At 37.6% G+C, this 26298-nt stretch overlaps 1 long non-coding RNA gene across 1 annotated transcript in view; it reads right to left on the bottom strand.

The window, feature by feature from the left end:
• Nucleotides 1–465: 465 nt before the first annotated feature.
• Nucleotides 466–26298, bottom strand: part of LOC123381281 — a 41824-nt gene continuing 15991 nt past the window's right edge. The window contains exons 2-3 of the long non-coding RNA XR_006588113.1: nt 1262–1379; nt 466–1148 (exon numbers count right to left, since the gene is read on the bottom strand). This is a non-coding gene — a long non-coding RNA (uncharacterized LOC123381281). The remainder of the gene's footprint in view (nt 1149–1261; nt 1380–26298) is intronic.

The following is a 26298-nucleotide window of genomic DNA, read 5'->3' as shown; positions in this document are numbered from 1 at the left end:
ATTTCTCTCTCTCAACCTTCTTAAATATGGGGGGAAGTCCCATCAGTTTTATTTGACAAATTTAACTACGCTTTGTTCTTCCTTTGATCAAACTGCCCAAGGTCCTGAATTTATCATCTGTTCCATTTTTGTCAGCATTTGGGGGTTTTGGAGTTGAAAGACTTTTGTGCCCCCGAGTATAAGATTATAGTGACATATTCTCTTTGTCCACTTCCTCCTCCACCAGCAGGACTGACAGCTCTGTGCCTCTAGGAGTCTGGACAAGGTAGTCACATCCAAATTGAACACCCAGCTTCATCCTCGGAGTCTCAGACAGTGGCACTGGTGCTGAAAACCTTTCTCTCTCCTTCTCTCCCTCTCTTCCTCTCTCCCTCTCTCCCTCTCTCTCTCTACCTCTCTCCCCCCTCCCTCATTATTGTTCACGCACACTCCACAAAGGAAAACCAACTAGGATCCACAGAGAAGTCAAAGTCATCTAACTTTATTTTTGAGTGAAAACCTGAGAACATTCTAGGGAAACTTTAATACATCTACTTTATGAAGGACCATTTGCTTGTTGTTCTTTCCTGTAAACCTGAACTTTTCATACTATGATATGTTGTCAGTATTTTTCTGTCTCATTACATCTGCTGTGAAAACAGTAACATTTTAAGGATATTTAAATCATTTTCAGTCTCTCCCTATTACAGACAATGCTTTAATTACCATTCCTAAAAGGTAGTTGTAATGAGAATTGAAGACTCTTAGATGACTTGGTCCCACTTATATCAATGCAGTCTCTGAGTAGGCCTGCATCTGTAATATTTAAAAGTGTCCCCAGGTAATTCTAGTGGAGCATCTTAGGGTTACGGTAGAGAATCTGTGAGTTAGGTAAAACAGAGGCAATGAAAGACTGCTGATTTTGACGTTAGGTTTAGATTCTTTAAATGGTCAGGGACATACAATACTTTTTTTTTTAAAGATTTTAATCTTTTTTACTTAGAAATAAAATTAAATCTCTTCTGTGTATGAGAATACTGACATTTCTCTCTTCAGCATTCTTCTTATCAGCCATTTGAATATCAGATTCAGGATGAAGGAGATGCTTTTATATGTGCACCTCTTTGGTGTCTGCTTTCCCCTTTTCTAGAAGAATCTTAGAGGCATTCCTGGGGGGTTGGAATAAATGAGAAGGGTTATCTGTTGTTTTTCATACAGCCTTTTACTACTAAGAACTAAATGATTAATACAACCTATTTGCTATAGTATAAAACATAGATACCTTTAAGAGACAACTGGACAATTGGTAGTCAGAATGTTAATATTTGTCCATTCTCCTTCTAGGATGGGGTAGCAGGATCCTTTGATGGCTCCTCTTTATAGTATGCAAAAACAAAAACCTTAAAACAAGTGAAATTAAGAAATACTAGTTAGTTCAGCAATAATCCATTCATTTATGCTTTAATTAAAATATTATTGAAGAATATTGAGAATCACATATTCTTCAACTCTTAAATACAGAGAATAAACTGAGGGTTGATGGGGGGAGACAGGGGGAGGGGGGAAATGGGTGATGGGCATTGAGGAGGGCACTTGTTGGGGTAAGCACTGGGTGTTGTATGTAAGGGATGAATCATGGGGATCTACTCCCGAAGCCAAGAACACATTGTATACACTGCATGTTAGTTAACTTGACAATAATTTATATTAAAAAAAAAAAAAAGAATCACATAGTCTTCTATGTGCTGAAGCTACCATGGTAAATGAGTCAGCCAAGGCCCATGCTGTCATGGACCTCACAGTCTAGTGCAGGAAGTTGAATGAACAGAAGGGAGAGAAGGAGGCATGGAGAGGCATGGAGAGAGGTAAGACATGTCAGCAGTGGTGGGTCCTATGCTAAAAATTAAAAAAAAAAAGATATTATAGAGACCCTAGATGTTTTTTTAATTTTTTAAATTAATTTTAGTGGTACTATAGTTAATACACAGTGCTATGTTAGTTTCATGTGTACAATATAGTGATTCGGCAGTTCCATACATCACTAGGTGCTCATCAAGACAAGTGCTTACCTAATCCCCTTCACCTGTTTCATCCATCCCCCCACCCACCTCCCCATCTGTTTGTTCTCTATAGTTAAGAGTCTGTTTTTTTGGTCTTTCTCTCTCTTTCCCCGCCCCCCCCCCTGTTCATTTGCTTTGTATCTTAAATTCCACATATGAGTGAAGTCATATGGTATTTGTCTTTCTCTGACTGACTCATTTCATGTAACATTATACTCTCTAGATCCATCCATGTCATTGCAAATGACAATATTTCATTCTTTTTATGGCTAAATAATATTCCATTGTGTATAACACATCGATATCCATTCATCTGTCAATGGACACTTGGGTTGCTTCAGCAGTTTGGTTATTATAAATAATGCTGCAATACACATAGGGGTACATGTATCCCTTCAAATTAGTGTTTTTATATTCTTTGGGTAGATACCTAGTAGTGTAACTTCTGGATTATAGGGTAGTTCTACTTTTAATTTTTTGAGGAACTTCTGCACTATCTTCCACATTGGCTGCACCAGTTTGCATCCCCATCGATAGTGCACAAGGATTCCTTCTTGTCCACATCCGTGTTAACCTTGGTTGTTTTTTTGGTTTTGATTTTAGCCATTCTGACAGGTATGAGGTGATATCTCTTTGTGGTTTTGATTTGCATTTCCTTGATGAGCAATGTTGAGCATCTTTTCATTTTTTGTTAGCCTAGATGGCTTCTTTAGATTGTATAGTTAGGGGAAGTTCTTTGTAGAAGTCACATTTTAGGTAAGCTTTGAATGGCAGTTATGAATGTCACTCATTCAAGGGATGACGAGGTACTAAGAACATTCTAGATAAAGGAAAAACCTAGAGCAAAATATTCCAAGATGAAAATGAGCAAAAGAAAAACTGAAGGAAGAATAATCTATACAAAAGATCATAACTACCCTAATGTTTCACATAAATCAGTAGCTCACAGTTACTAACCAATCCTTCATGTCCTGTATAATCACCATGTTCCTTAAGAGCAAGTCACAAGTGACAGCTGATATTTACATCATTATTGGGGTCCATCCTTAACAACTCCATTGGTCCTAAACTGTTGGTGCTCAGTCTTCTCTCCCAGACCCAAACTCTGGGTTCCATGCCCCAGTTTTGCACCTGCTCGTCTTTCACCTCTAGTCTTTCTGATTTCCTGATGGGCAGCTTGTGTCTTAATCTCCCTGCTTAGATTTTGGCTTTGCCAATTACCCAGGGCTGATTAGGCAAATCTTTTGCTCAGGCAAACTTTGTGCCTTCACCTCAGCCTTGAACATGATTCTCCCACTCCTTTTGCTGACATTTCAAAGCAGTCTACCTACTCTTCGCCCTACCCCCACCCTCCTCCTGCAGCAAGATTCAAATAAATGTATATTAAAATTTAAGGAGATTGTAAAGTGTTATTTGGGCTGCCCCAAGTACAATTCGTGTCTCCTTGAAACATGTATAGAACCCAGAAAGATTTTATCTGTAACAATGTCTCCACTTAGTGAATAGCAGGAAAGAAAGGTAAGAATGCATAAATTGCATAATACTTCAGCCACTTGTTTTGTTTGCCTGAATGTTTAGTAGGCATAGTATGACAGTTACAACTGAAATTGAGAATGCTTTTCTTGTCTTTGCTCTTAGGAAGTTCATATCTTACTGGATGTCAGGATGGTAGTAAAAACAATTCCCACTTGTAGTTCTAGGAGAGTATTAGGCTGTGCAGAACTAGAGTCTGCTTTCTGGAGTTCCAATGAACTGCTGAACCAGATGTCTCTGGGTTTTAGGCCTGGTTTGTCTACCATAGTTGAAGCCGAAGTGGCAGACTCACATCAGCTGCACTAATGACAACGGATAAATGACATTTTCATGATGAGGAGAACCCACATCTGAGCTCGTGTATTTAGCATGTAAGGGTTGGGTCTCTATAAGCTTCCTTTATAGCTATATGACCATGTGTTTTCATTTAATGAAGTTCATTGAGTGTACCAACATCAGGAGTAACTATAAAATCCAGATCTTTCTTTTTTAAGTGCAATTGTCAACAGGGCACAAACTGGCACTTTTCACACAAAAGTGCTGTGTATTTAAATTGCTTCCTCCTGGTGTGGAGAAATGAGTACCGGATTTGGAGTACTGGGTTTGACTATGACTTCAATTTTTTTTTTCTCCTGCACTGATCTTGCTCCTGATCTAGAGCCTTACTTGTTAATCTATTTAAATTTGATTATTCCTTTAGGTAACTTACACCTAGCTTGTCTAAAAGAGAAGCCAGTATCTCTCATTATTGTACACACATAAATATTCATACGGACATCAGCTATTAAGACTCTTTTCTTTACTGCAGTTACTGAATACATCTCAAGGTCTTTTCCCTTGCTGTTTTCATTTCCTGGAATGCTCTCCTCCCAGATATGTACCTGGCTCACTCTCTCATCCTTCCTGCTTTGATCTCTTATAAGTGAGACCCTTCATGGCTACCTATTTAAAAATGTAATCCACTAGCAGCATTTCTTATCCTCCTTCCCTCATTTATTTCTTTCAATATTCCTAACACTACCTGACATAATATACATTTTTTCTTATCATTTATTTTTGTCAAATAACTACCCTTTAGGGAAGAAATATTTTTGTCTGCTTTATTTACTCTTACACTCCCAGGACTTAGGACAGTGGTGTCTGGAATACAGTACTCACTCATTGTTTGTTGAATGAATGGGTGAATCATTTTCTTCAACTTCCAAGCTAGAATCCTCAATTCAGTCCTGACTGTTCTCCTTCAAAATCCATACGGGACTGGTTATCAAATGCTAATTGAAAATAACTGAACGATTATTTTTAGATATCACCATTATTCTTTCTTCCTGTAATCACTACCTAATCACTATGTCTTCCCTTCAACTATTGGAATAATCTTCTACTTTTCATGTTCCTCCAACTCCAGCCTATCTTATACACAGTTGCCAGACCTAACTTTCTAAAATTAAAGCTAATCTTGTAATTATCTTGTAATTACATAGGTTTGTAAAAATCTTGTAATTAAATAGGTTTGAGACATTGTTGGTTCACCATTACCTATGGGGTAAAGCCCACCACAGTGTCTGTCAAACTCCTATTCTTCCTCTAAGACCCAGTGTCTTCTCAGAAAAACTCCTAGCTTCTCCAGAGGGTGTTATATCATCTGGGCTCCTAATTCTTCAACCATGTCTCTATTATGGCAAGTTAATTCTTCCCTCAAATGGGCTCTTATTATTTCATTATTTATCATTTTATTTTATTATTTTATTATTTATTGTATTACATGTCAGGTGTTTTAATCACTGCCAAAGAGGAAAAGGGTGAAAAAGAGAAACTTATGATTTAATGGAGTAGATAGACGACACCAAACCACCCAAATACCAGCATAATATTCAACTGAAAAGATAGCATGTCTTTCCCGAAACATATTCTGTGAGATGCTAATAGACATTTTGTGGAGATGACATTGTTGGTGTTGCTGATGTACCAGAATAAATAGCACTGCTGATGCACTAAATTTCAGGTGGTGCTAAGGTAAATGGGGAAGCAATACCTGCCTCCTCTTTAAACTCTGTTTAAATAGTGCCAGATGGATCATCCAGCTTTAGGTAACGGTATAGAAGTTTAGTGAGACTAATCCTTCCACAGATAACAACTTAATACTTAGACAAAACATTAGAAAGAAAGTTCCATCCCTCTCTCTTTTTTTTTCCTTCTCATATGTTCATCTGTTTTGTTTCTTAAATTCCACATATGAATGAAATCATATGATATTTGTCTTCCTCTGACTGACTTATTTCATTTAGCATAATATACTCTAGCTCCATCCACGTCATTGCAAATGGAAGGAAAGGAACCATAAGAGATTCTTAACAATAGAGAACAAACTGAGGGTTGTTGGAGGGAGGTGGGTGGGGAGTGGATTAAATGGATGATGGATATTAAGGGAGACACTTGTTATGAGCACTGGATGTTATATGTTAAGTGATGAATCACTAAATTCTATTCTTAAAACCAATATTACACTGTATGTTAACTAACTAGAATTTAAATTAAAATTTGAAGAAGAAAAAAAATCCAGCTGAGGACATTGGAAAATGGCCAAAATGAGGTAAAAGCTAGAGAGTAGTCAATCCTTGAAAGACCAAGTAAGATTTAACTTAACTGCCCTGGATAAGATTTACACGTCCGTGGCTTTTTGCCTAAAGGCACTCACCAGTGCACAGTACTGATGGCAGCAAAAAATTTCAGTAAGCCTCAGTCTTACCTGTTTGAGGTTGTAGAATACAGAATTTGGGATGGATAGAGCATCTGGAAAGTTGAAAAGGGAACTACTGAAAAAGATGGAACCCCAGAGAGAGTAATCCACAAAATTGTGCTATATGCCTGACCTCTGAACTATACATCTGTAAAGAGACTCCAAAAGGCATGATAGAAAGCAACAACCAGAGCTGAAAGAACGAAGCAATATTTTAGCTGTTACTTAGTGAAGCACAGATAGAACCCAAAGGACTCCCGCCAAGTTAACTGTTGGCTAGAACAAAGTAAACACACTTCAGAAAATATAGGCAGATCAAGTTTTTTTTTTTTTTTTAATTTACATTTATTTATTTATTTTTGAGAGACAGAGAGAGACAGAGCACAAGTGGGGGATGGGCACAGAGAGAAGGAGACACAGAATCCGAATCAGGCTCCAGGCTCTGAGCTGTCAGCACAGAGCCTGACACGGGGCTCCAACTCACAAACCGTGAGATCGTGACCTGAGCCGAAGTCAGAGGCTCAACTGACTGAGCCACCCAGGCGCCCCACAGATCAAGTATTTTTATAACATATTATATAAATGTCCAGCACACAATCAAAAACTGGTAGACATATAAGAAATAGAAAGAAGTGATTTATATTCAGGGAAAAGAGTTGTGAGTAGAAACTGAACCAAAGATGACCCATATTTGGAATTAACAGGCAAGCAATTAGTATAAATATGTCCAGTACTTAACTAACATTATAGCCAAAATAAATGAACTGGTGGGAAATCTCAGCAGAAAAAAAAAGGGAAATATAAAGAAAACCCCAAGTTGGAACAGAGAAAGTATCATAACTGAAATAAAAATATATACTGATTTGATTCAACAGCAGCTTGATAATGGCAGATGAGTCAGTAAACTTAAAGATAGATCAACAGAAATTATTTATTCTGAAGAACATAGAGAAAAAAAATTGAAGAGAAATTAATAGAATATTAATGAATTGAAGATAAAATCAAGCAGTGAGTTTAAAATCAAGACTCCATGGTATTGGAGTCCCAGAAAGAGAGGAGAGATAGAATGGAGTAGAAAAAAAAAAGCTGTTTGAAGAAATAATGACCAAAAATGTCATGAGTTTGATGAAAAACATCAATTTATAGATTCAAGAATCTCAGCAGATTCATGAAGGGTAAACACCAAGAAAATCACACTGAGTATACATATAGTCAAACTGCTGAAATCTAAAGATAAACAGAAATTTTTGAAAGCATCCAGAGAAATACGTTACACACATGAAGCCAATGTTACAGATAGTATCTGTCTTCTATCCAGAAAACAAACAATAAGAACAACAAAACAGAGCCCAGAAGATAATTGAATGTCATCTTTAATATAATGAAAATAAAGTAAAAATTTATGAACCTAGAATTTTCTTTCCAGTGAAAATATCTCTCAAAAATTAAAGGTAAATGAAGAAATTTTGAGAAACTTTCAGATCATATTTAAGATAATGGAGAGAATCTGAAGCGAGCAGATCTGCACTATGAAAAATGTTAAAGTTCTTCAGACAGAAGGGCGAGGACACCAGATGGAAGTTCTAGTCCTCAGGAAGTAATCAAGAACTCCAGAAATGGTATATATGTAGGAAATTATAAAAGATTATATTTATTTTTATTCTCTCAGTTTAAACATCATATGACTATTTAAAGGAAGCATAACTTATGTTATAAGGTTTATATGTACGTAGATATATAGGACACTAGCACGAAGGGCAGAAGGTAAGTGAAACTAAGCTTTCCAAGTTTCCTATAATTTATGAGAAGTAGTAGAATATTAATTCTAAATAGACTGTGATAAGTTAATGATGCATAATGTAATCCCTAGAGCAACCATTTAAAAATGCATAGAGATATAGCTAAGAGACAGAAGAGGAATTAAAATTGAATATGAAAAAAAAAAGATTCTATCGACTCAAAAGAAGGTAGGAAAGAAGGAACAGAGGAACAAATATGAGATGAGACAAAGTAAAGGTTGCCAAATGGCAGTGGTTGTTGGTGCTTGACAGATTTTGCAGAATTTCTACTTAAATGATATTTTTTTCCTGGAACTTACAGAACGGTCCAAAGGAAAAGGGGCCAAAGACAAATCTGAGAGATAGAAAATAAGCTGCATTCCTTCTGCTAACAAATAAGTCTTTGTTAGGGAATCAAGTCTGGGAGTCTGACTGCTATATACTCCCTTTATGACTCTCTTACTTTCAAGAGGTGCCTGTGTCTCTCCCACAAATAGACTTTTGGTGAATTACTTGTCTATAAGACAATCATGGGCTTATCTTAAAACCAAATATGGGTACAGTTTAGGCTCAAATGAAACCACTGTCTTTACTAACAAACTAGAAGTCATTCTTGACTAATTTCTTACTGCATACATTTAATAAACAGTAAATCACCACGTCTTATACATATTTTCCTCCAAGGAAGATAGTTCTTTAAGTATATACGTTTTGGGGGCACCTGGGTGGCTTAGTCAGTTAAGCATCCGACTCTTGATCTCAGCATCGTCATGATCTCACAGTTCATGACTTTGAGCCCTGCATCAGGCTCTGCACCGACAGCACAGAGCCTTCTTGGAATTCTCTCTCCCTCTCTCTGCCTGTACTCCGCTTGTTTGCTCTGTCTCCCTCTCTCTCTCTCTGTCAAAATAAATAAACTTAAAAAATTTAAATATATACATATATATTTTTTATTTTAGAGAGAGAGAGAACACAAGTAGGGGAGATGGGCAGAGCGAGAGAGAGAAAGACAGAGAGAATCTTAAGCAGGCTCCACTCTCACTGTGGAGTTCTTTGTGGGGCTCAATCCCACGACCTTGGGATCATGACCTGAGCCAGAATCGAGTTGCATGTTCAACTGACTAAACCACCCAGGCATCCCTCCAAGAAATAAAGTTCTTAAAGAGAAGTCCTTCATCCTTAAAACTACCCCATTAGTCTTTACAATCCTCTACCTTTACTACTTCAATATCTTCTCATCCATTGTTTTTCTCCAAAAGCTTACCAAATGAGGTCAGAATGTATGTTGGTGGGATTTATGTGAAAAATTGTTTGGCAGTTACTTAAATAGTTAAACCTATATCTATCATAAGACCCAAACATTTCACTCCTAAATATTTACCCTAGAGAAATGAAAACATGTTTTCACAAACACTTGTGAACAAATATTTATAGCTAACTGCTTTATTTACAATAGCCAACAACTGGAAATACCCAAAAAGTCCTTCACCACATGAATAGACAAACAAAATGTGTTATAGTCACACAATGGACTGCTACCTGGTAATTAAAAAGGGCGTGACACTGATGCAAGGACAACGTGGAGGAGTTTTGATAACATTATGCTGAGTGAACGAAGCCAGACATATCGTATGATTGAATTTTTATAAAATGCCAAAGCAGAACAGTGATTACCTGGAACCAGGGTTGGAGGAAGGGATAGACTTCAAGGGGACAAGAGCCATCTTTTTGGAGTGAAGGAAATCTTTCTTGTTTTGATTGCAGTAGTGGTTTTACAGGTACATACAACTTTCAAAATACATTGATTTGAACAATGTGTTCAATTAAGGGGGTGCAGTCTTTTGTACTTGAATTACTCCTCAGTAACACTGATGACAAAAATCTGGCACCCATGGGGGTGTGAAGAGCATCTTGTGAAAGAGGTAAATTATCAGAAGTAACATTTCTGTTTTATGCATAAGGAAACTAATTTCAGAAGGTTGTGGTACTTGCAAATAAGCAGCAGAGTGAAAATTTTAAGTCTAATGCTTTATCTCAACATCCTGTGAGGTTCCTATCACCTTTGATCCTCCCATTGCAGATGATGGAAGTTGGAGGAATAGGGTGGCTAAGTGTTTCAGTGTGTAGGCTCTGGAATCACGTAGTCCTGCGTTAGAATCCTGGCTTCACCATTTATGAGCACTGTAATGTCAGGCAAATTTTCAGACAGCCTACTTTCTTATCTGCAAAATTCCAATAATAATAATTGTACCTACCTCATGGGATGTTTATGAACATTAAATAGATAATACAGTGGAGGAGTCTGGGTGGCTAGGTCAGTTAAGCATCAATTCTTTTTTTTTTTAATTCTTTTTTAAATGTTTTATTTATTTTTGAGAGAGACAGAGTACTAGCGGGGAAGAGGCAGAGAGGGAGGGAGACCCAGAATCCAAAGCAGGCTCCAGGCTCTGAGCCATCAGCACAGAGCCTGACACTGGGCTCAAACTTGTGAACTGTGAGATCATGACCTGAGCCAAAGTCGGACGCTCAACAGACTGAGTCATCCAGGTGCCCCAAGCGTCCAATTCATCTCAGCTCAGGTCTTGATCTCAGGGTCATGAGTTCAAGCTCTGCTTTGGGCTCCTGGGCATGAAACATACTTAAAATTAAAAAAAGAAAAAAGAAAGTACAGTGTATTCAAAAGACTGAGACTGATGCCTGACACATAGTCCAACAAACCTTAGCTAGTATGTTTCATTTTCTTCATTTGTAACATGGATATAATAATACTATCTACCTAGTGTATTCAATGGTGGCTTGGAAGATATGCCCACATCTTAATTCCTGGAACCTATGAATGTTACTTTAATTTGGGAAAGGGTCTTTGCAAATGTAATTAAGCTAAAGATCTTGATGTGAGGGGATTGTCTGGAATATACAGGTGAACCCTAAATCAGTGACAACTATCCATATAAAAGACACACAGAGAGAACACAGGCAGGAGAGGAGGCAATATAATCATGCGGACAGAGACTGGAGTAGTACAGCCATAAGTCAGGGAATGCCAACAGCCACCACAAGCTGGAAGAGCCAATGAATGGATTCTTCACAAGAAGCTCCAGATGTAGTGCATCTTTGCTGAATTTTGGGCTTCTAGCTTCCAGATTTGTGAGAGAATAAATTTCTGTTGTTTTAAATCTACAATTTTGTTGCAATTTGTTACAGCAGTGTAAGGAAACTAATACACTACCTCAAAGGAACATGGTGAGGATACAACTTAATGTATCTAAGCACTTAGTGCCTATACATAATGTATTATATGAAGACCAGTTATGTTGTGGTTCCTATTCTAACTCAGTTATAAATCTTTAGTCACTGGCCTCTGACTTGGAAGACATTGTGAAATGAAATAAAGAAAGCCCCCATGGTTAATTTCTTCAATCTAAACTTTAAGCTGATTTGTTTTGTTTCCATTTGTCTACAATAATTCCTTTAGGAAATCTGCTTTGATGCTAATTTTAACTGTATTCATTGTTAAGTGCTCTCGGATTGCAGAACAAAGGGCACAGTAGCTATGTGAGAATGCATTGTTCTCTCTTTTATTCCAAAGGGATGTGTTAATGACAGAGTTTTAAGCTAAACTCATAATTTCTAGCATTTTGTTGTTTTAAATTTTTAATCGCTCTGCTCTTAAAAGAACCGATTTTATTCCAAACTTAAATATGGTTCCACAGTGTAATACTTTAGAAGTATTCCATTTAAACCTTTGCTCACATAGTACATCTGAGTGATAAATTAAAAGCAGAAATGTCCAAATAGCATCCTATCTGTGCAACAGCGGAGCCAGACGACATTAGATTTGTATTTTCCAGGATGTATACAGACCATGACACTGCTCTACATTTTTCTGTAAATATGTTATACAAATCCTATTGTATCCTGTTAGTTCAGGGCTTTGGCTTGCCATTTTAGCTGACAATCCAATTAATTCATTAAAAAGAACAAATCGTTTCTCTGACTAATCTGACAGGTCAGCCATAATGGTTGGACTGCAGGTATGGACACACCTAGAGAAAAGCATGGGATGAACATCTGTTTCCATTCCCCAGTCACGAGGCACCAATATCCTGTTTCCACCCAATAGGCCCAGATCTGGAGAAGAAATACAGAAAGGGAGAGACAGAGCAAATAACTGGCTCTCCAATTTCCCAAGAGTCTAGGATTACAATAAGAGAGAAAATCAATCAGGGTGTTTCTTTATTTCCTTATTTGAAAGGGACCACACAGAGTGAGCATCAGTAACAAAATACAACTGTGAAAACAAGATTTTGGCAGGCAAGAGAGGTGTGAGGAGGAAGGTGAGAAGGGCATATTTGGAAGTATTCCACCTCATTTTTCCTGGAAATAGCGGGTGAGCCAATAACATAAATCAAGAAAATGCCTAAAAACCTCCACTATCTTTGAAGATCATTTGTTATGCATATACAAGGTCCGCCTGGTACTCTGTGAAAGAGCCAGTGTGTGTATAACAATCGCTTGAATGGTCAAGAAATAAAATAACATGTTTCTTATTTTTTCCCAAAAAAAGAAAAAAAAAAAGAGCTACTGTTGAGTAATATATCTCAAAACTCATTTGAGTAAAGAAAATTCCAGAAGGTGTTTGTTCTTCCTTGAGTGCTTTAAAACCAAGAATGGGAAAATATCATTTCTGAATATATTGCTAAACTGTCTTTAGAAAACAAAACTTATTTTCTTTAAAAAAATAACATTCTTCTAATAGTATAGAATTTTCCACATATCTATAATAATTCATGGTACTTTAGACACATGCTACAATGGTTTGAAAATAATTTATTTCTTATTAATATATCCCAATGATTTGTTCCATAATCACATTTGATACAGAAACCAGTGAAAATAATGGTGGTGAATACCTATGTAACATGGGCAAGATGTTGCTTCTAAGGTATGTAGGGAAGGACAGTTTTTTTACTCTACCCTTCTAGGTTCTTTTGGTTAATCTGTTAATTAAGCTGACATAGGGACAGATTAACAGGAGAAAAACAAATTTTGCATGTATAGGAGCCCTGCAAAGACTTGAGAAACTCATAGTCAGGCAATTGAAGTTTATGTGCCATCCTGAGCTAATGAGAAGTAGGTAGGGTCTGAGGTTTCAAAGGGAAGGAAGATAATTCACAGGAAGGTGGGAAGAGCAAATGTTTGGTAAACAAACATCTGTCATGCCATGCAGACACACTGCTTTACAGAGAGAATTTTGAGCAAACAGGCCAGCCTCCCCCAGCTTATCACACCTAACCCATACTCTTTGTAGTTGTCTTTGGTGATAGCTCTCTTCCTGGACCAAACCCTTTATCTAAATTCTTTTAGGCAGTTGAGGAGGTGATGAAAACCTCTTCCTGAGTCTTTTGGGCCTTGATTGTCTTCAGCCCAAAATAATTTGCATGCTTAAGTGGCACATTCCCTGGTGTCATATTTTGCTCCCCTTCAAGTGGTAAATGAAAAATTCTAAAATATCAGCCTTCAGATGAAAATCATGTCTATTAGGAAAGGTAAACATTAGCTTTGGAAGAACAAATGGAATATTTCTTAACAGGTTTGGCAAGATGCATGGAAAATATTTCTCATACACATTTTTTTTTTCCTGAGCAAGGGAAAATTTGTGAAGGGATAACTTAGTGTAGGAAAACAAATTGGGATAGATTGTAAGCAACAGTTTAATGAGTAAACCATCTACCGATTCCCAGAAACTATTAGGCACTGAGAGGGCTTGTCACTAAATATATGGTAGTGATTACCTTGAAAACCTCATTCAACTCAGAAACATACAGTTCATTATCCCTAATATGATTTTTCTGAGTATTTTTGCATGTGTACAAAATTCACCCAAAGCCTGGAGACTGTAATTTTCCTTCCTTAAATACACGGATTATCAGTGTATTTGGTTTTGACAAACATTGGTAGGCAGACATAATTCAGAAAGATACATTTTTATGGTAGAAATATTTAATTATGGGGCAGAATGAATGATAATAAGAACTTAAACATTTATTATATGCCTGACATTAGGCTAGAGAGAAATATTGAGAAATATGACTATGGCTGCTGTTTTCAAGAAGCCCATCTTGTTGAAGAATTAAAAATAACACACAAAAAATAAGTAATAAATAAATTTGTGTCACTTATAAGTGCCATAGGAGTTCAAAGAAGGAAAACAGTGAAAGATGACATTTAGAGAAGGTTAAGATCATGGCGGCATGAGAGGAGTATGGGACTTAACTGTATTTGTGATTTCCAAAACGAAGGAGAATATAACTCCTTTGAAGTGGAGAGGAAGGGTGTTATTTGAGAAATACATATTCAATATGACAAGAATTTCACATTTTTAAAGAGATCAGTGAGATTTGGTTTCATAATATAAATCCAGGGAGGTACAACTTTATAGACCCCTAGCTGGTAAGATAAACAAAAACCATAATTTTTAATGGGGTGAAGGAATGAGGGGCATATCACAATCTCTGGGAGCAACAAATTTTGGTTGACCACAGCTGAGAAATAGGGGGGAAGGGAGCAAGGTGGATGAGGATGCCCTCTGGGTGGCGATGAAGTAGGATGGGGAAGAAGTGGAGAAATGCCTTGAAATGTGTGGAATAATATGAAGATATGGATATGAAGAAGGGTACAGGTGGATAGGGAAACCATTGGAAGATAAAGTACCAAGCTAAGTGACTGGACTCGATTTGATGGGCAACAAAGAGCCATCTTGGCTTCTCAAGCATGAGAGTGTTAAGATAAGTGGAATTTAGGAAAGCTAATCTATTTGATATTAACACACAGGATGCAAAAAGAAGATTAAGAGAGGAGAAAATGGGAGACGATAGGTGAGTTAGAAATATATTGGGAAATTTGGCCATGATGAGCTAGGTTTGGGGATAAAGTGAGGTTAGTAGACTTTCTTCTGTCCCAAAGGAACAGGAAAGTATATGACCTCAAGTCTGGAAAACTAGAAAGATTTATTGTAACCATTCACGTAGGTATGCTCTTCTCATGCAACTAGAAGGACAGTTAGTTGGCACACATGCTTACTAGTTTACGGTAGGACCTAATTTCAAGGGCTCAGTATATTTCATACCATGGTGTAATTACTTCCTCTGGGTTGGCTTCCCCCTTGTTTTATATTAATAAAAATAGTGCTCAGTTATAGAAACAAAATTCACTATCTCCTTCCAGTTATATGTGTGATGGTCAGGTAAGCTCAAAAATTGTGAAATAACGTGTTTTTGCCTACAGGTATATGGAATACAAATAAGTAAGTGTCTTTTCACTTTTCATTTGTGTGCTTCTTCCAGCATATGGCCTTCCTTGGCTGTAGTTAAGTGAGAGTTATACTTCACAATTTCAAGTCAAATGGTATTGAATCGCCCCTTCCCACTTGTACATTCCCACTTTAGCTCTTAAAGTCGTCCAAAAATCTGTGTTGCTTGGCATGTGGAGAAGCTACCAATTGTGGATCCCAAACTGTCTACTTGAGGGGGGCATAAAGTGAAGCAAGAATATTTTATACCTGCCCAGCCCATAGACTGAGTGGCTGTACCCTATGGAGTTAGCATGAGAGAACTAGATAGAAGTACTTAAAAATGTATGGTTTTGATCTTATCTGTTTCTCACAGTATTCTTAATCAAAGTTGCATCTGTTGTCCCAAGTTATTTTTACCATGGCATGGTGAGGTATGATTTTAAGTGCCAGTAATATGATTGTTTCCACAGTACCATGACATTTATTTTCTTTAAAAAATTTAAAAACACATGTGGGCTACCCCAAGGACTCTGTACTGTCACTGTCACTTTTAGTGGTGTCAGTAAAGCCACTGCCAGTTTTGACAAGACAAGTCTACAAATATAATCACCACTGCTGCGCAGGTCACCAGAGAATATGGCGTTTGGAAGAGCTAGAAGTAAATTATTTAGTACTTGGTGTGCCTTTGTGTTCCATGTGCCACCACCCAGATAAAATGGTTTCACTCTATAGAAAGAAGCAGTTAATGAGAAAACACACATATGCACACCTAGACACACATAAACGAATAGTACCAGCCGCCACTGATTTCATTGGATTTGCATAGTTTCAGCTGGACTATAGTATTTTAAAGAAAGCAGTGACGAACAGGAGAAAACTAGAGATGAAGAAAAGAGAGGAGGAGCAAAGAATAGGATACGGGGTAGGGTGACAATATTTGCTGATGTCTTTGACAACTTAGTTTCCACGCCCCTCAAAATAAGACCAGAAAAAGGCAAAGTCAACCCCTCTGGTACAGTACTCTGTATATACTAACCCTTACCATAAATTGCTAAGGTTAACAACCTGTAACAACTAACAGTTCATATGTAACTCGTAGGACTTGGAGAAGAACAGAGCTTGCTAACATTAAACATTTTCCCCAAAGACTTGAATAAAATAACATAAAGAACAATGGTCAAGTCTCATCAACAGCAGGAGAAGGAAACTGTGATCCTTTGGGCAGAGCCAGTACCAGGATTTAGAAGCATAGCAGAGAAAGGGTAAATTAAATCCAGTTCATGGGGGCAGGAAGTGATATAACCTTTCCGCAGGTCAAGTCCTGACCAGACTGCTAAGGGCAAGTTTACAAGGTAATCTGTGCACCTACGGTCAAAGGAGAGGAAGCAGAGGAAATGTCTGAGAACGAAGCGACAGGACCATCTTGCACAGCTCCAGCCAGTTCTGGGGAAAGAGAGGATAATGGCGTGGCAATGAATGTGAGATTTAAGTTTGAGACTTAAAGGGCCAATTCTTGAACAGCAAAATTGGACTATACTAAGGGCCAAAAATTATAGAAAAGTTATGGAATCTGGCTAAGATGCTCTTAAGAACAGAGAAGAGAGAGGAAACTCAATATAGAATAGCTGATATTTATTTTAAAAGATCATTTTTTTTTCATGTTTATTGAGACTGCTCACTAAAGTAGTGCTATGGACTGAATACATTCTCCTAAAAGTCATCTGTGGAAATCCTATCCCCTCAAAGGGGTGGGATTAGGAGATGAGTCCTTTGAGGGATGAATAGGTCATGAGGAGACAGCCCTCATGATGAAATTAGTACATAAATAAAAGACATTCCAGACAGTTCCCTACCCCCTTCAGTCATGTGAGGACACAGCAAGAATCTATGAACCAGAAAGCAGGCTTCACCAGACATTGAATCTATCCACACCTAGACCTTAGACTTCTCGGCCTCTAGAACGGTGCACAATAAATGTGTGTTTATCAGCCATCCAGTCTACAGTGTTTTTCTTTTGTTTTTTCTTTGTTTTAGATTTTTTTAATGTTTATTTTTGAGAGAGAGATAGAATGTGAGCAGGGGAAGGATGGAGAGAGAGGGAGACACAATCCGAAGCAGGCTCCAGGCGCTGAGTACAATGTTTTTCTTATAGCAACCTAAATAGACTAAGAAAAGCAGTATATCTTTGATAGTGAAGAGGTATCTTCTTACATCTCCTTGTCAGTTACTAATAGGATACTCTGCCTTCGGTGTCTATTTGATCCTGATGTCTCACACAGATGTTAGTGGACCCCATTCCTGAAACCTGCTCTCCATGTCTACATCCACTACAACTCCATCGTTAACTAGAATTTTTTGGCAGCTTTATTGGGATACAATTCACATACCGTACAATTCACCAAAAACATATTATTCAGTGGTTCTTAGCATAACAGAGCTGTGCAACCATCTGCTCTATCAAGTTTATAACATTTTTATCACCCCAAAGAGAAATGCCGCACTCTTTATTCATAATTGCCCATCCACTTCACCGCCCTCAGTCCTAAGCAACCACTAGTCTACTTTCTGTCTCCATAGATTTACCTGTTATGAACATTTTATATAAATGAAATCATGCTGTATGTGATCCTTCCTGACTTTTTCATTTAGTGTCATGGTTAACGGTTCATACCTATTGTAGCAAGAATTAGTACTTCATTCCGTTTTATTGCCAAATGATATTGTGCTATAAGGATATACCACATTTTATTTATCTATTTATCAAAGCATTGACATTTGAGTTGTTTCCACTTTGGGCTTTTATGAATAGTGCTGCTATGAACATTGATGTGCAAGTTATTGTACAGGCATAGTTTTCATTTCTCTCAGGTGTATACCTAGGAGCAGAATTGTTTGGGTCATGTGGTAACTTGATCTTTAACCTTTTGAGGAACTGGAAACGATTTTCCAATGTGATTGCGCCATTTAACTTCCTTCACTTAATGTGTAAGAGTTCCAGTTTCTCCATATCCTTATCAACACTCATTACTTCTCTCTTGTTTTCTTTATCATAGTCATTCTAGTTCATGTGAGTGGCATCTGATAATATTGATTTCCATTTCCTTGATGGCTAATTCTGTGAGTATTTTTTTCAAGTGATTATTGGACACTTGTATCTTCTCATTGTAGAAATGTCTATTCAGAGCCTTTGTCCATATCTTAATTGAGGTATTTGTATTTTTATTATTGAGTTGTAATAATTTTCTGTATATTCTAGATACCAGTTCCTTATCAGATATATGATTTGAGAAGGTTTTTTTAATCCATTCTATGTGTTATCTTTTCACTTTCTGATGGCATCCTTTAAACCATTAAACATTTTTAATTTTGATCCAAAAAGATTTTAATTTTGATCCATTTATCTTTTTTGTTGTCATTGTTGCTTGTGCTTTCTATCATAGTTGAGAGAAAATTGCTTAATCCAGGGTCCTAAAGATTTGTGCCTATGATTTTCTTCTAAGAATTTAAAGTCTCAGCCCTTATATTGAAGTCTTTGATCCATTTGAGTTAATGCTTATACATTGTGTGGTGTACAGGTCCATCTTTACTCTTTTGGATGTATATATTCAGTTATCCCAGAACCATTTGTTGAAAAGATTACTCTTTCCCTCAGTAAATTGTCTTGGTACCAGCTAATTTATTTTAATGGAAGTATAGTTGATATATTGTTAGTTTCAGGTGTACAACATAGTGATTTGACAATTATATATATTATAAAATGCTCACCATGATAAGTATAGTTACCATCTGTCACCAAATGAAGTTATTACAATATTATTGACTATATTCCCTATGCATATTTTTCATTGTTGTGACTTATTTATTTTACAACTCAAAGTTTGTGTCTCACAATCCACTTCACCTATTTATCCCATCCCCCTACCCTTCTCCTTTCTTGGCAACCACTAGTTTGTTCTCTATATTTATGAGTTTGTTTTTCTCCTTATTGTTATTATTTTTTGTTTGTTTTGTTTCTTAGATTCCACATGTAAGTGAAATCATATAGTATTTGTCTTTCTCTGAGGGACTTATTTCACTTACCATAATACCCTCTAGGTCCATCCATGTTGTTGTGAATGGCAACATTTCATTCTATTTGATGGCTGAGTAATACTCCATTGTGTATATAAACCTCACCTTCTTTTTTTTTTTATTTTTTTTATATTTATTTATTTTTGAGAGACAGAGTGAGACAAAGTGAGACTGGGGGAGGGGCAGAGAGAGAGGGAGACACAGGATTGGAAACAGGCTCCAGGCTCTGAGCTGTCAGCACAGAGCCCAACACGGGGCTCGAGCCCACAGACTGTGAGATCATGACCTGAGCCGAAGTCGGTCGCTCAACCGACTGAGCCACCCAGGCGCCCCAAACCTCACCTTCTTTATGCATTCATCTGTCAATGGACATTTAGGTTTCTTTTATCTCTTGACTATTGTAAATAATGCTGCAATAAAATGGGGTGCTTATATCTTTTTGAATTATTGCTTTCATTTTTGGGTGGTAAATACTGAGAAGTGGAATTACCAGATCATGTGGTACTTCTAGTTTTAGTTTTTGGAAGAAATTCCATACTGTTTAACAGAGTGGCTGCACCAATTTACATTCCTACCAACAGCACATAAAGTTTCCTTTTTCTCCACATCTTCACCAACATTTGTTATTTCTTGTCTTTTTTTATACTAACCATCTGACTGGTGTGAGGTGATATCTCCCTGTGGTTTTGATTTGCATTTCCCTCATGATGAGTGCTGTTGAACATCTTTTCATATGTCTGTTGGCCATCTAGGTATCTTTTTTAGAAAACTGTCTATTCAGATCCTCTGCCCATTTTTCCAATCTGAATATTTATTTTTTAGGAATTTGAGTTGTATGAGCTCTTTGTATATTTTGGATAGTAACCCTTACCAGATACATCATTTGCAAATATTTTCTCCCGTTTAGTAAGTTGCTTTTTGTTTTGTTAATCATTTCCTTTACTGTGAAAAAGCATTTTACTTTGATAGAGTCCCAATTGCTTATTTTTGTTTTTGTTTCCCCTGCCTGAGGAGACAGATCCGAAACAATGTTGCTAAAGTAGAAATTCATGAGATTACTGTCTACATTTTCTTTAAGGAGTTTATGGTTTTAGGTCTAACATTTAGGTATTTAATCCATTTTAAGTTTATTTCTTGTGTATAGTGTAAGATAGTGATCCAGTTTCCTTCTTTTGCATGTAGCTATACAGTTTTCCCAACACCATTACCCCCACTGTATATTCTTGTCTACATTGTTGTAGATTATTAATTGACCATATAAGTGTAGGTTTATTTCTGGGCTCTCAATTCTGGTTATTGATCTATGTGTCTATTTTTGTGGGGCACCACACTGTTTTGTTTACTGTAGTTTTGTAGTATAGTTTGAAATTTGGGATTGTGACACTCCAGTTTTGTTCTTCTTTCTCAAGATTGTTTTGGTTACACAGGGTCTCCTGTGGTTCTATACAAATTTTAGGATATTTTGTTCTAGTTCTTTGAAAAATACTATTGGTATTCTGATAAGGATTGCATTGCATCTGTAGATTGCTCTGGTTAGTATGGACATTTTTTTTTCATTTATTTATTTTTGAGAGACAGAGAGAGTGTCTCCCCACAGAGACAAGTGGGGAGGGTCAGAGAGAGAAGGAGACAGAATCCAAAACAGGCTCCTGGCTCTGAGCTATCAGCACAGAGCCTGACGTGGGGCTCGAACTCACATCTCATGATGTGAGATCATGAACTGAGCTGAAGTCAGACGTTTAACTGACTGAGCCACCCAGGCGCCCCCTGGACATTTTAACAATATTAAATCTTCCAATTCATAAGAATGGAATATTGGCACCAACTGATTTTAATCTGACTTTTCTACTGATTTTTTTTCTTCATGTTATGCTTTTGGCTTTGGCTCCAAATTCTTGTAGCCTACATTATTTCTTGCTATGAAATTTAGCCCTTGAAGTTTTCTGGGTAAATTTTTCTCTTCCTTGACTGGCCTGTAAACTTTAGCTACTGGACGGCAGTGGCTGCTTCCTCCTGAGTCCTCAAACATGGCTTACAGAAGCCATCATAGTTCTGCTATGGTGAAACCTCTAAGCTATAGATGAACTCAGTTCTGGCCCAGGCCACAGTTAAAGATCAATAATCCAGCTTCTTTGTAAGTTACCCATATAAAAATTATTCTCATATGTATGCCTCTAACTTTAGACCCTCTCTTAAGCTGTCAACCTAAATTTCTAACTCCCTGCTGGGCATCTTTACATGGATATTTCATCTCTACTGCAAACTCAAATATATAAAACATTGTGTTGCCTATAAAACTTGTTTTGACTCTAGTGTTATATTTTCTAGTAAAGAGAATCATCATCCTCCCAATTTAGAGGCCTGAAACCTCAAAGTCATTTCTGACATTCTTCGCTACTTTGTCTTCTGGCCTAGCTAGTTTTTTGTTTGTTTGTTTGTTTGTTTATGTGATCAGTAGACAATTCAGAAGTACCTTCCTGGGAATTTGAATCTTAAGCAAAGACTGTATTAGCTTGGTAGGGCTGCTCTAACAAAGTACCATGTACTGGGAGGTTGAACAGCAGACATTTATTGTCTCAGAGTTATGAAAGCTAAAAGTCTAAGATCAAGATGACAGCAGAGTTAGCTCCTTCAGGGACTATGGGGGGGAAAAATCTGTTCCATTGCTCACTCGTAGCTTTTGGTAGTTTACTGTCAATCTTTGGTATTCCTTGGCTTCTGCTGTATCATCCTGATCTCTACACTCATCTTCAAATGACATTCTGTATGTATATGAATCAAAGAGAGCGAGAGACAGAAAGAGAGAGAAAGTTTCCAAATTTCCTATTTATATAGGAAAACCAGTCATACCAGATTAGGGGTCCACCCTACTGCAGCATGACCTCGTCTTAACTAATTACACTTGCAATGACTCTATTTCCAATATGGTCCCATTCTGAGGTCCAGGGGTTGGGAGTTCAACATACAAATTCTAAGGAATCACAATTCAACCTATAACAAAGACACTGAAGACCAAAGGAGGTTAGAGAGCCCTAAATACACAATCCCTGATTTCCTACTGTTGAAAACATCAGAGCCCATATGATTACTACATTTTCCAAACTTTGTTATTTTCATAAGTCAGGGTTTCTCAGGAAACAGACTCTGAGACTAAGATATGCATCTGGGAAGGTCAAGGAATTGCAAAGATTTCCCATGTATAGATAGTTAAGAGACTCACAGATTCCACAGAATATACTCAAGTCTTTTATTTAAACACAAAGATAACAGTGTCATAAGAGAGGGGCAAGCATTGGGGCAAAAAAGACATCCAGTTGCCAGCTCCCAAGTGCTCTTATATATTCAAGGACTGTGCTTTGTATCTGGATTGAACCAAGATTTGTGTGAGAAATCTTGTCTTTGGGAGAGCTCGGAGCAGAAGTTCCCGGTAAGATTTTTTTTTTTTCAACGTTTATTTATTTTTTTTTTATTTTTAGGACAGAGAGAGACAGAGCATGAACGGGGGAGGGGCAGAGAGAGAGGGAGACACAGAATTGGAAACAGGCTCCAGGCTCCGAGCCATCAGCCCAGAGCCCGACGCGGGGCTCGAACTCCCGGACCGCGAGATCGTGACCTGGCTGAAGTCGGACGCTTAACCGACCGCGCCACCCAGGCGCCCCAAGATTTTTATGTACCTCTGGTAATGCAGTGAAACCAGGCTGTTCAACCAGTTAAGCCATTTGGAAACTATCAGCAAAAACCTGACATTGAGTATTGTCAGGGAAGTCTCAAACTTTTAACAGCAAATCCCATTGTCCTTATTTTGGCCAAGAATTGAAGTCAGACATTCAAGTATCACTCAAGGTAAAAATACAGTTTTTTTCAAAAAAGCTGTAAATCAAGTATATCCTCCACAAGATTGTCCTTGGGATCGATGCCTACCTGTAGGGAAGCTGATGATGAAGAAACATGGACTGGGCTGCAATGCAACAGTCTTCAGCCAAGTAGACAGAGAATCCTAGAATTACAATAGCACTAGAGCTAAGGGTTTCCCAAACTGAGGCACAGAGGCAAAGATAAATTCCCCCATCACGCTGTCATGGGATGAGAACTGAAGCTGTCCAAAGATAGTAGCCTTTGTTCCTGGGAAGGTGACTATTTTCTGCCAAGTTCAGTTCCCAGAGAGGAAGTCAGTTGAGAGCTGTCAGCTTCCAACACTTAGCAGCCAAGGATTGAGGGCCAGATCCCCAAAAGACCAGAGGCTGGGAGATTACAGGTATATATAGCTCTTCCTTTGGTTCTACACACTACTCCAATATCCTTCCAACAAGTTAGTTTTTCACTTAAAGTGTCAAAGTTAATTCATGTTTCATACCATCAGTGAAATTTAACCGATACAAGGCCTCTATAAAATCAGTTCCCAACTTTTTTCACTATCTTCATTTTGGTTCTCTTGACTGGAGTGACATGATTGTCATGAGTCCTGATTCCAGTCTCTTATAATTCATCCTACCACAAACAAATCCAAATATCTCTTTATTCCAAATGATGTCTACCATACTCTTGTAATCAGAGACTGTCCTCAGTAAAATTTGTCACTCTGGTGAACAGAATAATGATCCTCTCAAGGCTACCTAAGTCATATATGGAGATGAGAGAGAGTATAATATTTTATATAAACTTGCTCATAAAAAATGGTTAAGAATCAAGGAAATAACTATCTAAAGAGTGTCTTATTCCACAAATATAGTTATAAAAGTTTCAAAGATCCAGAAGCATGGAAGCATGTGCCAACTTTAAAAAAATAGTCAACATAAGGGTGTGTGAGTGTCTTAGTTCGTTGAGGGTCATGATCCCGGGGTCAGGGGATCCAGCCTGGTGTCAGGCTCTGTGCTGAGTGTGGAGCCTGCTTAAGATTCTCTCTCTGTCTCAGGATGCCTGAGTGGCTCAGTTGGTAGGCATCTGCTCTTGATCTCAGCTCAGATCATGATCTCACAGTTTGTGAGTTTGAGCCCCACAGTGGGCTCTGTGCTGAACGTGTGGAGGTTGCTTGGAATTCTCTCTCCCTTTCTCTCTGCCCTTCCTCCACTTTCTCTCTCTCAAAAAAAAAATTCTCTCTCCATCTGCCCCTCTCCCCCACTCACTCTCTCTACCTAAGATAAATAAAATGAAGGAAAAAAAAAAAAAGAAAAAAGAAAAAGGAAGTAGTCAGCATAATGGTTCCTATATGTGACAGCAGAGTTCCAGCAGGTTTATAGAGTACCATAACAACAGAAATTGGGATGTGCAGTGCTCCTCAGGCATGTAACTGGTCACAGGGCACAGGCCTCAGCCTCTTGGTTGTCATTTAAATACAAAATTCTAGGGGCGCCTGGTGGCTCAATTGGTTAAGTGTTGGACTCTTGATTTCAGCTCAATTCATGATCTCTTGGTAGGTGAGATCGAGCCCCACATCTGGCTCTGTGCTGATAGCAGATTCTCTCTCCTTCTCTCTCTGCCCCTCCCCTATGTGTGTGTGCACTCTCTCTTTCTCTCTCAAAATAAACAAACTATAAATAAATACATAAATAAACAAACAAACAAATAAACAAATACAGAGTCCTAGTGCAAGAGCCAGAGACTATTGAGTTTAAGGAAAAATGCCAAGCTCGTAGGCTGAATTCCTGGCACGTTTCTGGCATGAACATAAAGGCTAATGGCCAATTTAAAGAGTAAAGGTCAAAGCAAACACTCAGTGCTAATGGATTAAGCCAACATTGTAGAGTTGGATAAAAATCAAGACTTGGAAGCAATCTAAGTGTCTAGTCATTGAGCTTGAAGAAACCAGATCTTGGAGAGATCAGTGAGACTTATAACAGCACATGGTAAATCCAGTACAATGTGAAACCATAGCTAAAACTATAGGATTTGCCCAGAATACTCCTGGTTTTGCCTATTATCCAAGTCCCATTTCATTTATCATTTATCCCAGATACAATATCCAAATTGGATGATACATTATATGATCACCCTACTAGTCACATGGTTTGGAGAGTAGGAAGGCCAATTACTAATGAGTTTATTTTTACCTGACTCTGCCAGGTTTAGCTTGGAAACTATGGTTGAAAGCAGAGGGAAGCAAAAACCAGCAGAGGTGCATAGATTAGGGCTGAATGAGGCAAAAAGGAAAATATGATCAAAGACCACCTACACAGACAGAGCTACAGATGCTCTCTGATATCCAAATACAGCTTTCTTTTTTAAAAAAAACAACACTAACACTGACGCTTTTGTTAACTATATAACGCTTCCCCCCTCCCACTTTTTTGTTTTCTCATTGGAAACAACTCTTGTATCCCAAATGAATCAGTGATTGGGTTGGATTAATTTAATGGAAACAACTGCTCTCATGATTCAAAAATGTTGCCTATCAAGTTAATGTAATGACAATGATTGTGTGGCTGTGGTGTAAAGAAAGCATGCAATTACATATAAGTAAATTTCTACTCAAACAAAATGATATAAATCCAGTAAAATCATACATTTTGCTAATTTGCTTTAATTCAAATGAATTCTATAGCTTAAATTTGACGTTCCCACTCCTGGGAGGCCAAATTCTTTAGAGATTGAACATCTTAAATCCTTAGGCCAAGATAGAGCCTTTAATTGAAAAATAATTTTATTCTTTCTTTCTTGTTTTAAAGGGTAAAAAAATTAAAATCACTGTATTTTTTTTCTTTTCTAGTCCTAAGAGAGGTTTCCCCATTCATGACATAATTGAAAGTTTTCAAACCTAAAACAGTTTTAAAACAGGAACAAATCAAGACTAAATAGGATCCCTCTCTATGCTTTTTGGAGAACAGGTTCCAGGAAGCTCTCAGAGGGCTC

The sequence above is a fragment of the Felis catus genome, chromosome A2 (genome assembly GCF_018350175.1).
Source record: "Felis catus isolate Fca126 chromosome A2, F.catus_Fca126_mat1.0, whole genome shotgun sequence".
NCBI lineage: Eukaryota > Metazoa > Chordata > Mammalia > Carnivora > Felidae > Felis > Felis catus.
This window is presented reverse-complemented; position numbering and strand designations above follow the sequence as displayed.